Source organism: Heliangelus exortis, chromosome 2, assembly GCF_036169615.1.
Source record: "Heliangelus exortis chromosome 2, bHelExo1.hap1, whole genome shotgun sequence".
NCBI classification, from domain to species: Eukaryota; Metazoa; Chordata; class Aves; order Apodiformes; family Trochilidae; genus Heliangelus; species Heliangelus exortis.
The window spans coordinates 16278470-16293389 of NC_092423.1; positions in this window are offsets into that span (position 1 = coordinate 16278470).

Below are 14920 nucleotides of genomic sequence, written 5' to 3' on the forward strand. Positions count from 1 at the left end.
GAATGTGTGAGCATTTGCACGCGTGGCTCTAAGTTTGCTTTTACCATTCTGGTGCTGTATTCTCTCTTTTACCAATATATTTTAACCCAAGTGGGCTGCTCTTCCCAGGCTGAGGCTCAGGCATTGAGTGCCCAGAGCTCTCCCACCATGCAGTGTTTGTCTGCTCCTGTCTCAGCAGTGATCTCTTTCCAGAAATCCTCTATGGTCCCTACTAAAGCCCAGATTATTATTGCTCCAGAAAATAAATCACTATAAAATGCCTGTGTAGGATGTGATGCATTGCTGTGATATAGCACACACTATTTTAGATGAGTCTTGCATATCTGCTCAGGCTCTTCTCCCATGCTGCAGTATCTGCTCTTGCTTGTGATGTACTTTGTCCACTGATGGCTCCTGTCAGAGGTCATCAAGGCACAGTGAAACACAGGAAATTTCTTTCTTCCTGAAGTGTCAGCCTCTGTGCTTGGCTCAAACCATTATGCCAGGGATGCTGAAAATAATGGAAGCTAATAAAGATTTTGGTGCTCAAGAGGCCTATGTGTGTGGAGCAGCCCTTGGGATGGGCAGGGACACAGCAAGCACTTCTGTCACCTCTACTCGGGCCAGGACTCAGGCTCACTCCTCCGGAGCATTATCAGCACAGTGATAAGGACTTATCTGGGTGCCTGTTCTCTAGGCACGTGGCTGCCATTTCCCAGCCAGGCTACACCACAAGTAAATGCTGCTGATGGCTGCTAAAGGTTTGCTTCTGCTGGGGCACCAGCACCAGATATGCTCCCACACAGCTCAAGTGCTGCTTAATATTTCCTTTGGTTCACAGGGATGTTGAGGAGCCCATCTGCTGCTTTTCAGCACCTTAGGGCAATATTTCAAAACCAGGCCAGGCCAGCAGCAATGCTGAGCTCCAGATAACGTTGTGCTGCCTGAAAGCTGTCCCACACTGGCCACCCTGAATCTTTACACTACTGTCTAAAGTATTGTCTTAACTATGTAAATACTGTCTACTTTTGGGGGCTCTGGGGTTTAGAAAGGGCAGGGAGGAAGGGACAGTCTCAGGGAGACATGGGAGGCAATGAAAGACATCCCCAGAGAGGGAAAAGATGTTGAAGAAGGGGGAGCAAGAAGGGTTCCTCCAAGAAGGGTTGAACATCTGTGGTCTCTCTGTACAGTATGATGGCACCTTGTCATTGAGAGGAGAATTAAATGGCATTTCAATGACTTTAAAAAAAAAAAAGGGCATGTCTGTCAAGTGCCAGGATGCCACATTGCAACCCAGCAGGCTGCAGGGCAGACCAGTAGCAGGGTTATAGTGGGGTGTTTGGGAACATGCACAGCTCTTCCTAAGCCAAGCGCTGCACAGTAAAGCTGGGTGCTCAGTAGCAGAAGATGGACTGTTCTGCATTCAGGGGCAGATTTCTCAAGCGTGATCAAAACCTCCTCTGGTCCTAAGCTTTTTGCACACCCAGGTGAGGAGTCTAGTTGTAACGGCTGCACATCCAAACTATGGAGCAGTGGTTTCAGCTGTGGGCTAATGCTTCTCACAGAGAGCTGCTTCAGTGCCATGCTGAAATGAGAGATGTTGCTCTTTGGAAAATCTGGGTTTTCCTTTATTTTTCAGTATTTCTTTGATTCTTATAACTGCTTTTATTTGTATATCTGGAATTATCATTAAAAGAAATTAAAGCCACATTTCGTATACAAAAATACTTCGATATGATTTTTTTTTAAAAATGACAACTGTACACACACATTTTATCTAGACCTTAATTTATGAGCAGATTTACTCTTCTGAAGAATTGTCTTTTCCTCACCTTTTAGGCCCAAGGATCAAGAACTCCTGTGCAAGAACTTGTGTAATCTGTTTATCAACTCATAGAGATGTTTCCACTGCAATCATTGCCAGAAGTTCAAAAAAGCTTTGTGTTGGCTCATTTCCTACAGAGTTGTAGCAATAAAAGAACACAAAATGTGTGTATGTATACACACAAATGCAAACCATTGTATGAAAAAGGTTCACAATAAATACTGAGAGACAGGAATTATATTATCCCAGAAATGCTGCTGACCATACAAATAAAGCTTTTTTCCTGTAAATGATATGGTTTAATGACATAAAGTGATAATACAAAATGGCATGTTAGAAGCTAATTAGACATTGACAGCTGTATTTCAGGATGCTGTATTAAAAACATCTGCATAAAGAAAAAAACCAAAACCAACACGCATTATAAAAAGAAAGGAATTAAAAGCTGAGAGTAGCCTCAGGTCCAATTTGTTATCTAGTACCTGCTGAAGCTGGGAGTGACCAAGACCTCCTGGTTAAAGTTAGCAAAGGCCAGATCCTTAGGGTCTGGGAACAATGTGTCTCAAGTTACACATTTTACCCTACATTTCCCAGTTTGTGGGGTGCTTGTGTTGTGAAATTCTGTCCTACAGTTATCACGTGTGAGGTGGTTCCAATAAGCAACATAACCACTGCACCAACAATTTCTTTCCAGCTGTGATCTAGCAGAATTTTCACTCAACATGCTAAAGACAGGTTTTAGACATGAAAAGATCCTGTGTTGCAAAGGAAGACTAAAATGTTTGCTCAGGATTTTGGGCAGCAAGAGGGAAATACATGTGGAGTTGATCACCCAAAATCCAGATGCAGCTACTGTTTGGCATCTGCTTCTCCTGTTTCTAATTTTGTTTTTCCTGAGGTTGAGTTGTCACACCTTTGGTGTCCTCAGCTACCAGGTGCTGGTGTGCAGACAAGGAAGCCAGGAGGAGGTGACCATGTGGCACCTCGATGCCAAACGACTCTAAAGGGTTTAAAAACTCAGTAAACCAAACCCCTTCTGCCTCCCACCTCAGCCTCCTAAGCTGGAGCTGTGAGCTGTTCTTATCCCTGAATAGGGGCATTTCAGGAGTGACCCTGCTCTTCTTGGAGGTCTGCTGAACCTCTTGGGCATTGCAAAACAATGAGTTGAGTTTCACTCATAGAGGGCTGATAGGAGGAACACTGCCAGAGAGCTGAAGCACAGGAGACTTGAGTGAAGGATTGCAGTTTCAACTGATGAAGGAATGAATAACAATCATAAGTGGAAGCTATTACTCCTATTCTGTTGGAGCAAACTATACCACTGTAAAATGGAAATGGAGTCTGAAAATCTAGTCTGAAAATTGAAAAGAGCAGCAACAAGGTCAAGTTCCTGAGACTTCATTTGCTGAGCATCAGCTGAGCTGTACATGCTCTCAAGATGACAAGTAATGCAACTACACTTGGCCTGTGTGAAAGAAGATTTGAGAAAACCAGACTGATTTTCATTTTCCATGGTCCAACCTATGTATACCCATGTACAATCTCTGCCTCAGCTGACACGGTAACTTGGTGAGCCCTAATAACAACTGAGATGGAGCCACAGCTGCTATTAATGTGTCCAGTCCAAAGCCTGTAAGGAGCTCTGTGTGTCTCTCCTTTCACTTTGGTGGATTTTGGCTTAAGTCAAAAGTGAACTGATGGGAGGATCACAACAGTTACTGAACTGTTACACCTGTGTGGTACTTCTGACACCAAGTCACATGTTCCCCTTTGCTTTTAGCATGATTCAAGAAGAAAGCATCAACACACAAATGCATTTTTTGTTATATTTCTCCTTTTCAGATGCTCTCATGCTGTTGTGAAACAAACAAAAATCTCACAAAATGTTTCAGCAGTTTTGCTCATCAGCAGAAGTTTTACTTCCAGCATCCCATTTATCCAAAGCCATCCTCCAACAAATATGAAGTATCCCTTCCTCTTGCCATCCTGCAATGAATTTCATGGGCAATTACTTCCCATGCCTCCATCTTGAAACAAGGACTCATAAAAAGATTTATTCCTGAGCACACATCTGAAAGCTTCACTGGTTGTTCCTAAATATTTATGTTCATGGCTACACAGTAAAAGATTGCATTTCATATAAAAGAAAGAGGTACAGACAAATAAAGGAAGTCCCAGTAACAAAGGAAAGTGATGAAAATATCAACCAGTTTGTAGGGTAGACAAATGGCTCCCAAGTTGTGGCTGCATTCCTGCTCAGACCATAACACTGTAACTTCATTGTTAACATTGGTAAATGTAATTTTGCACAGTCTTAGGAGAGGTATTCTGTACAGTGCATCTTTCATAATTAAGAAGAAAACTATTGTCTCTTTTCCAAGTCAAATAAACTTTGTTTATCTGGTGGGGGAGTAAGTGCGGTGAGCTCGTCTGAGAGACAGTTTTGAAACTTTAGATCCAGAGGAGTCTGAAAGTCTGAGTTGGGGACAAAGGACTCATCTGCAGCATCCTATAAAAGGCCCTGGCACAGAAAGCTGTCAGGATCCTGGCTGCAAACACTTTGGGCATGTTGAAAGCCTGGGGACAATAGACCTGACCCAGCACTGTGGAACCAGAGGGCAGGCACTTCGGCAAACCCACAGCATGCAGTGCAGAGTCCCAAAGGACACAAGCAGGAGGCATCGAAGGCAGCATGAGCTTTCCTCACCTGCTGCCCTGCCTGCACATTGGTGCCTGCACAGGCTTTGTGCTGGCCCACGAGGGGCTCTTTGATCACAGCTATCATGGTGTCGCCTGATTGCAGCAAGGAAGGATCAACATACCCACTGAGGGCAGGGATGGTGTTTGCAGATGGAGGAGTTTGTTTTTTGAGACTCATCTGGTGGTCACTGAGAGAGAGTCTGAGTAAACACTGGCAATCCCATGGGAGGACAGGCTCAAAAATTAGCAGGGCTAGAGTTAGCTGCCATTCCTCATCAATTCAGTCCGAAGGTCTCTCCTGTGCCATTGCTGTACTGTCACACACTGCCACTCTCTATGCTGACCACAAGCTAGGAGAAAAAAGCTCCGAGCGAACATTTTTGTTCCTAAGAAATCTTGCAATTACAAAGATTCATCTTAAATGTGGTGCTTCTGATGATGTGCTTGATGTTGCTTCTTTCATGTGCTGGACTCCAGCAATAGCCAGTAATTGCAGCCACTCACAGTAAGCGTGGCAGGTTCACCATGCCAACTGAGATGTATCCCTTGCAACGAGCCCCAGCGTTTGTGGCTGACTTTAGGCTAAGTTCTTGGCAAATTCTGCTGCTGACTCCGCTGGCAGCTCTTCAAAGACAGCCTCTGGGGTTGTTTTGGATTCAGGCAATTGCTGGTTTGGCCTCTCTCTCATGGCTTCTTGGACATGACTCCCCTTTGTCTGTCTCTTTGTGACATACTCCCTCTGAAACAATTAGGACTTTCACAAGCTCTTTGTTTTTACTCTGGAAGTTTAGCACAAAATATATTTATGCTAATTGCATACTGAAAGTCCACTCAGCTCATCCTGGTGTTGCCTCATTAGGACTCTTAAGAAGATATTTGTCATTTCTGGGAGCAACATTGGAAGTGGGAGAGCTGCAAACCTAAAAGATCTGCCCTCCCCTGCTTTAACTACTGTCCTGGAATTGGGTGGCATTGGGTATTGATGTCTTGAGAGTTTTCCAGCTCTTGTTCTGCTTCAAAATGTCAGCTTTACTTTCAGACTTCATGGTTACCAGTCAAGATAGCATATCTGCTTTGAGTCTGGGTGATACCAATCTCCATTTCAACAGAGCAGATTTCCCCCTCAACGGGGCAGAGCTGTGTAGGAACAAAACCAGTTGTGTTTTGCCTTTAGAGAGGGTGTCCCAAGGGTAAGGCTGTGGCTACAGTGCATAAAATGAGCCCTAGAATTGAAAACTACCTCAGGTACCTCTACATAGCATAGGTTTTGCACAGATGTGGCCTCCAGTGGATAAAACACAGTCCTGGACTGTTGGAAACTCTTCTTCAAGTCCCTGATGCCCCATAGGCTTCTGAGTAAGTGATTAGGGTGCTGTTAATGCTGTAGCTATATCACTAACCCTTCCCATCTCTGTGCTCTTAACCCAGAACATGAGAGCCCACACGAGGAGTTACAGTCCTGTAGTTAAGCCATAGAGTTACCCATGAAGATAAGTCTCTAGCCCCTGCTGTGGTCCAGTCTCCCAGTGGGAAACTGCAAATAATACTTCTGTTTCTTCCAGGAAGAATGTAAGAGCAAATCCTCTGAAGATCTCAAATAACATCATGCAGGTTCCTCAGGTCAAAAGAGAAGTCATTGTGCATTTTTACCAAATTTAAACAATTAAAAGATATAAAAGTATATTTTTAGGCACCTTCCAGATTGTGACAAAGAATTTGCTGTTAAATAATACTTACATGTCTACAAACAATGTTTGCCTTCATGCTTTTCTTCTGCCCCCCCCCCCTTTCTCTTTCCTTCATTCTTTGGTCCTTTCACAGCCTCTCCTCAAAAGCAGAAACTCATGTTGTGATGCCAGTGATTAAAATGTTATTGGAACTAAAATGTAATCTATGTGAGACAGCAGCATATATCCCTGTACCAGCTCCTGCACTGTCCCTCTAGATATGTTATCATAAGGCTGATAAACAATTCAAGAAAACTGTAATAGCTTGCAGAACCAAATGTACTACTCCTTGCTTCAAAATGCCTTTGAAACATCTACAATCTGGAAATTCAATCATGGTGACTTTCTGATTTGTGTAGAAAGTGATGATTTGGGTCTTTGTTTCCTTCACCCACCAGGAAGCAGGGAGATGACTGATGACTGTTTCTTCCACATTCTGAGAGTGAGACAGGAAAATTTGCTTGATACTTTGGGTGTATGTGTGGTTCTTTAATCAAAATTCTGTTAAATTGCAGATATAAGTATTTTAAAACATCTTCCATGTCAGATGATGAAAGGACACAGGATGAATGTCAGAGGTGCCTGGGGAAAGATGCACCCAACTAGGAACATCTGTAATGTCTTTGTAGACCTTGCTCACACCCACAGGCCAGTTAGACACAGTCCCACTCCCAACTACACCCTGGTGGCCACACTCCACCCTGCTGAGGTGCAAGACAACAGTGGCTCATCTTGTTAAGACACTGCCTGCATTGCCATCAGTTCTTGGATATCTTCAAGACTGTGTGTAGGTCCATGGTGGCACAGCAGGTAGAGTTGATTCTCCCTTTTTTTCTGATTAGCTTCAGAAAACCTAATGATCTGAGCTCTCTCTTGGGTGGGAAAGACTTTGACATAACATTACTGTGCTTGCTGTGCATGTGGGTGACAGTAAATTAAAAGTCAAACAACATTCCCAGAATGATCCACCCAGAGCCCAGTCACTGGTTCTTCAGCAGGGTGCACTTGTAGGTCCAGATGGAAAATTTTCATCCAGACAACAGCTCATCCCTCCCACTGCTTGGGAACATACAATTAATTTTCATGGGTAAAATGGCCTCTGAACACCGCTGCTGCATTCCACAGCTTGTTTTAAGCTTGTGATGTGCTAATGGCAGCAGAAGGCTAAGCATGTTCTGCGAAACCCAGCCCAGCCACAGGGTCAGTCTCTGGGCTTAGAGCTGCTGCTGCAGGGCTGGGGAGAGCTGGCTTACCCGGGACTTCCAGCCCTGATGCCCACAGCACAACCATGTCCTAAATGGAGCTGCAGGGTGGGAGCCAGAAAGCCTTTGTGTCACCTTTCATCTTCTGCTCAGTCTGAGGTGGAAGCAAAACCATCTGCATCTCCAACATGTGCTGCCCGAGGGACCCAATGGCCTGGGGTGGGATGGGATCAAGGGGACATGTTGGCTGCAAGGTTAATGTGAACCAGTGTGAGCAGGCCCTGACGCTGCTGGCAGCGTGCATCCTGCAGGGCTGTCAGTGCCAGCAGAGAGCAGAAAATGGCTGGCACCAGCACGGCCCCTTACACCCTGGGATTTCCTGTCAGCACGAAAGTCTGCGGTTAAAATGGCTTCCTGTTTGCTTTAAACCCCCAAAAAGATACAGTCAGCATCCGGCCTAAATATTCCACGGATATTACTTCAATTTATCTTTCAGCTTAAACTATTTCAACTTCCCAAACCACATTCAGCCCCATGAAAAGAAAAAAAAAAAAAAAGGGAAAAAAAAGAATTGCACCTTTTAGACCGAAAGGACTCATTTGTTTAAAGAAATGGCAGTGGGTGTGTGCTGCTGGGTTTATGGCTGAGAAGGTGATGCACAAGCACTGCCCTGTGCTTTGATAGCTTAGCACTTCTGTGATGTGTGAATGAAGTCCAGCAGGCCCAGGACCACATTAATCTCAGGGTTTTGATCTCTGTCAGTAATGAGATGCTGGCAGCCTGTACTTCAAAGCTTAGACTGATACAGATAATCTTGTGAAAGGCTCTCTGCATTTCCAGCCAGCTTGTACTGGGGATTACAGCAACAACAGGAGGAGATGATGGAAGAGGAGGTGATTGTTTAATGGTTGTTTATTCATTTTCTTTCTAACATTCCCCCCCCTTTTTTTTTCAATTTCTAAGGGGTGGTGTGGTTGCCCCCAACTCAGCAGGACTTGCTCTGTCTGATGGACTCCTTGTGCTATGAAGGAGATGGGGTGGCAAGAATACTCTTCTGCCTGGGATGTCTATGAAAATACAGCCATTCAGCGCTGAAGCGGTGGGTGCTACAGCATAGTGGCTGAAATATGGGCAGGGATTGTGTTAGGAACACATAGGCAGCTAAATATTACACTTTCAGACTTCTGAGGTTATTTCTTTCTCGAAACAGTCTTAAGGGAGTAGGGGCGAGGATGACAGGAGACCACAGGCTATGAGAAGCATATTATAAAGCAAAATGAATGCTAGTTTCACATACACAATTATGCTTCATGTTAAAAGTATATAATTTTCAAGGCGTGTCTGACCAGGAAACAGAACAGAAATATTTTTATATTGATGAACTCTATTGATCTAAGAGAAAAACAGTGGCAAGGACTTATTTCAAATGTGTGTTATGATTGTTCTTCCTTCAAGAACATTTATAAAAAATCAGATAAAAATTATGTTATAAATTTAATTGGAATAAATAGAGGTTAATACATGGAACTCCAGCACCAACTAGATTGTCCTCAGAATCCTTGCTGGCGACTACTCCAATGTATATTTAAGCACTTAGAGTTGCTTATATTTTCCAGCCTGAAAAGGAATAAGGTAGCAAGAGCAGAAGTGATTGTACAAGTCAAATTCAGCCACTCTCATGTCTACAGCCAATTTCCTACATGGGGATGCAAAAAGCAGATTACTTCTTGGGATGCTCCCACCAACAGTGTCCTGCCATTAGCAGGTCAATGACAATACAGGGGAAATCCAGCCCTGTCCTCAGGACAAAGCAATGTACAGGGTCAGTTCAAGGTCTTGTATTGGAAACATCTCTCTGCATTAGTCACCATCACACCTAGACCCAGCATCCCTACCTGAGAAACAGAGCCCCAAAACTCTTCCACAGACATGATAAGATGTACAGAAGTAGACTCTATAAATGAGATAACTAAAAATGGAAGCCAAGGCAGCTGAACTTTTCCTGCAATATGGAGAGCTCTGGAAGGCAGCAAACACTCTGGGACAGGAATGCCATGCACAGCACCCAGCAGAATAGCTTAAGAAAGAATAAGGGTTTTCTTGGCTTAATCACAGGGTTAAAGAGGTTGTTTGATTTCCAAACGTATAATTCAAGAAACTTTATCTAAATGGTGATGGCACTCTCCAGTGGGTTACATGTAAAAGTATAATGAGGCCATAAAATTGTTTAAGAGCAATTGCATAAAGGGAATCAAAGCTGCTCCTAAACACTGCTTCGGCACATCAGGATCAAAAGGCTCAGCAGAAATCTGTGAGGCCAGCTGAAGTCTGAGGTCTAAAACCAGCATTCATGGAGGACCAGACCACTGCAGAGAAGCAAGATGAATTCTTGGTGCCCATGGTTTCTTGTAGTAGGAAGCAGGAGATTCCTACACAGGAATCTTCTTGGGAGAGTAGCTGGAGTGTCTTTGAGCTGGGGGTGACTGCATGGAAGTCATGGCACAGATACATGGGATGAAACCAATCAGACTGCCAGGAGCAGATGGAAAGAGATTCCAGATGACCTAGGAATGGTGGGATTAAATTACTGAGATAGTGCTCACCTCACTGAACACTCCCTTGCTAGGTCAGGAAGCTAATGTGGCACTAAGACTAAAAAAGCCATTAGGAAGATCTGGGGACCTAGAGGCAAGTAAGCCTGAGGCTTTTGAAAGTCTAGATAATACAATTCGTAATTAAAAAGTCAGACTAATGGAGACCATAACAAAATATCCAAGGGTTTGGGATAGGGCAGATGGCTTCCTAGAGATACAATTGCAGTGCTGCAGAGCTGTGGAACTCATTGCAGAAAAAAGCAAGGGACAAAAGCAGTTTTCATCAGCTCAAGGGGAGATTGGACAAATACTTGGAAGGAAATCCATTGCAATCACAAATTGCAGTGGGTTCAGGAAAGCCTGGTACCTTTTGCCTCACTCCTTTGCTGTCTCATGGACCAGGCTGCCTTTGAACCTCTGTGGTCATGGGACCCTTATGGGGAGGAGTAAAACCACAAATGGATTTAACACCTGAGAGCCTATGGGAGCTCTGAGAAGGCCAAGAAGAGATTGGGACAAGATAGAAATGAGGTGATGGTGACTGCACAGAGGAGTGAGTATAGACAGCTGATATGGAGTGGCTGGGTTACTGTCTCTGTCTTACACTGCATACTTGTGGTGAAGCTGATGTTTCAGACATGGCATGTCTGGAGCTGTACCTCACAAACTGACTAGGGATTTTAAAACAATGGTATGAGATAATTGCTGCTCGTGAAGCCATATGTGAGGGCAGTGGAACAAAGACAAGATGTATCCAGTAATTACAAGAGATGGAAGGGCATATGTATTCCCAGCGAAACTGCAGGTCTGCACTGTGAAGCAGAAAAAGGGTTTGACTGGTTTAGCTAGGAAGCAGGAGTAGGGCCATCTGGGAGGAAAGCTGACTGGAGCAAGTGATGAGAGTGCATTTCTCATCTGAGCAGCTCTGCAAGGGACAAGAGTTAGCTCTGCCTGGCAGGCAATAAGGGCACTTGCAGGTAGCCTGTCTGACAGTGTGTGTCAAGTGCACTGATAGGGCAAAGGAAGTCTATAAGTGAAGAGATTTTGAAGCAGTTAATGCTATATTTACTTTTAAAAACATATTGATGGGATAAAGTGGAAGAGGGGTAGAGAGAGAGGAAAGATGGAAAGACAATGAGAGGTTTTAGGACTGAAAGGCTCAGAAAAAGTACAGGAATAGAAAGAAAGTCCACAGACAGAACCAGCCTAAAAATATAAGAAAGAAAAGAAAGTGACAGACACTAGGAAACTAAAAGAGTCACAGTTCATGGACTAAGGCATGGGCATGGAGGCGGAAGTGGGAGATACATAGGTGAGGACTATGTTTGATTTCAGTGATGTATTACGAACACATCTGCTGTGCCTCATACCCAGCTATAGATGAGCTCACTCACCTGTCTGCATGTCAGACTCATCCTGTGGGAAAGCTTCTGGCAAAGAGCAGAACTAGGACTTTTATTTTTTCACAAGCTTTTTGCTTTTTAGCATTAGTCCCCAGCCACTTTTCAGTAACACAGGCAAAAACACAACCCACCAAGTTCCAGCATCTCAGTTCCCAAGGACAATTACAGATCCCAGTTCAGAAATCCTGGTGGACTCAGTCACTGTGTTCACATATCCTGACATATCCCCATATATCCTGACATATCCTGACATAGCCTGACATATCCCCAGTGCCCCAGGAGCCTCCCAGAGAGCCAAGCCCTCCGAAAGGCAGAGCTGGTAGAAATGCAAGGAATATGAAGAAATGTGTTTTTCCAAGTTGAGCTGTCTCAGAATCAGCACACTGCAGCTGTACTATCAATTATAAATTGCAAAAAATACCAGAGGAATGCTGAGGTTCACGGTCTGTGATTAGGCAGAGACCTTAATTTATGCTTGCTTGTATCCAGAGGATGTCTGCTACTCAGGGCTCAGCCTACCAGCTTTTACACAGGGAGTAAAAAAGAAGCAGATGCCATCAAAGCAATGTACTGATTTTCTTCATTAAAGCCAGCAGCTGCCACAAAGAAAGTTTCCTGCAGGACCACAAGTCAAACAGCACCCTCCTTCAGGCAGGATTGATGGGAGGGGGAGATAAATCCCTGCTTTTATGAGGGATAATAATGCCCTGCTCTGATTCAGCTTCCTTTGGAGAAACCACACTATGGTGAGTGCATGAGGTCTCATGCTCAGAGAGGGGACAGGATAAGAGGAGGAGGGCCAACGAGTGGGGAAGCTGAAGGGGAAACTCTCCCCTTGTCTCCCACTCCTCACACCACCAGTATTTCACCATGCTGAGCATCTGCCATCTGGTACTCAAGGTGAGGATCTGTGGTATCCACCGCCTTTCACAGGTACACTCCTTCCCTTCTTCATCAGTGCAAGAGCACAGGATGGAAGGAAGGATGCATAAATAGAAAAAATGAAAAAAAATTCCCCAACTTCAGAGATGCAGCAGCTGGAGAGTTTCTGCACTTGTGGAAGCAAACTGTCCCCCTCCAAAAGACAAAGTCCAAACTAAAACAGCAACAACGAGGGCTTAGCTATTTTTAAACCAAATCACTTAGTCTGTAAGCAAAGAAAACAGATCATCAAAACTACTGGCCTCCCCTTGGTCTGGAAATGATCACGAATACTGTTTCATTAAAGGCAGGGGCAATGACTTCTCCTCTGTGAGGCAGTTAGATGTCTCTCTGTTTAGCAAGAAAATGGTGAGTTAAATGAATGTCTCTTGCTTCAGAAGGCATCAAAGAACAATTTTTTATAGCACATGGTAAAGAAAGGACTTCTTTGTGTGGTGTAATATATTATTACATTCTATTAAATATACTTTCCAAATATATATCCCAATCCTGTCCCTGTGCTTCTACAGGATGCCTATTTATACTAATTTACATACCTCCAGAGTCATAAAATGCTGCTATTCTTACTTCAAAGACTTTCTTGAGCATGAGCTGGAGATTTTCATTAGGTATTTTACATCACCTAGACATCACTGCTTTTAAGTATCTTCACAACACCAAAGAAATCTCTCTCTAAACTTTGTTTGAAGCAAGCACCTGCAAGATATACACAGAATTATTTTCCTAAGAGACAGGCTTATCATGACTTCAGCCAGAGGGAATCTGTGTTTTATCTCACCTGATGCAATACCCTATGTTAGTCTTAATTCACACTTCACTTCTGGTAACCTCTAGGGCACCTTTAACAACTACTGGAAATCTTCTCTAGCAGGCTATACATTTTAGGAATAAATCCTTTGACTGAAATCAATGGTTTCTGGCTTCTGGAAAGGTTTTACTCCTTGTTTCCAGCTACTGCTTGGAAACACTCCCAAATGCTTCTGACTGTACAGTGGCTGTAGTAATACAATTCCACTGCCAGGCTTGCAGCCATAAAACCATCCCAAAATCTCAGCAGTTCTCATTCTCTGCTGCCTTATTTGCCTTGCCTTTCACTGCATAGTATGGGTATCATCAGATATGTACTTTCACAGTAAGTAAAACATCACACATGATGTAAGACACCAGAGAATCAAACTCAGTAGCTGGCAAACATGATTCCTGTCCAGGTGACAGCCTTCTGAGAGCTGCCAAAATGCTCATCTTTCACAGAGAGATGTTAACACCTTCCCAGGAAGCAGCAGGCAAAGGCACCTTCCAAAGTTCCCATCAGGGGCAAGAGTCCCTCCTCCATTTGCAGCTCTGTGAGTCTTGACTTTCATACACCTTTGGAAGAAGAGGAGGTACTTGTAACTAATAAGAGCACCTTTGCAGCATTGTAACCCTCATGGCTCTGTGGCCCTGCTTTTATTTTGCAGGTGGAAAAACAATGATGCAAAAATACACCAAGTGTTCCAGATCAGAAAAGATCAATGCCAGAAATGAAGTCTTTCATTCCGATTCCCTGAGCTAGGACCATGTTTTGCTAGACTTTTAGACCAAAAGGCCATTGTTAAGTGAGAAAGGAGAGCCAGAGCTGTCTAACTGTCAGTTTGCTATTGTGGCCACCTCTGAGCAAGACACAGAACATGAGTTTTACATGACTGCAGGGCTGTGAAATCAGCAGTGCCTGCAGCACTGGGGTACCTGCAGCACATGTCCGGCCAGCAGGTACCCTCCTAAGCAGCAGGGTACCATTTGTACAACTCACTACTATGCAAAATGTTCTCTCACTGTGCTGTCCACCTTTAAAACCAGTTATTTAAATGGAAGCCTAGAATTAAAAAATAGTAATGTATACATACATATAACCAAAAACTACCACAGAGCTTCTGGGAGAGGTACGGAGATTAAAAAAGGTGTCTTTACACCCAGAGAATCCCCATGTAATTTTTCTCTCATGATTAATTTGTGAAGATGTGCTAGTAAATCAGGGAAGATATTAGAAATTAATACAGGAAATAATAGGGCAAATTTTGGTAAGGTGAGAGTATTCTCTCTTTGAAGACTGCTTTTTAAAGAAATAAGAGATAGCTGTCAGGTCAGAAGTTCTATATGTCTATGTTCTACATCATTAAAGACCAGCCCTTTTATGACCATGAAAGAAAATTCAGAACTGTTTAATTTTGAAATTTTATACAGAAAATTGTAGCAAATAAAGTTGGTTGTGGTTTTTTGAGGTTTTTTGGTTTGGTTTGGTTTTTTGGTGAGCCATTACCCAGTAGCAGTATGATTCTGAAAATATGAGATCTCCTTCAGAAACTCAGTTATGGCATCTCTTTTTCAGCTCTGATATGTCTGCATTTTGAAAATTAGCTCCTGCAGCCCTCTGACATGCTGGAATCCTCTCACTAAATTGCTGCTGTTACTCTGCCATCTGCTTCCTTCATCTGCAGGAACACAGCAGAGCTCCTCGTGCCTCTCTCCTGACAGGTGAGCAGAGGATTGTTCTTGGCCCATGTGTGAGCAA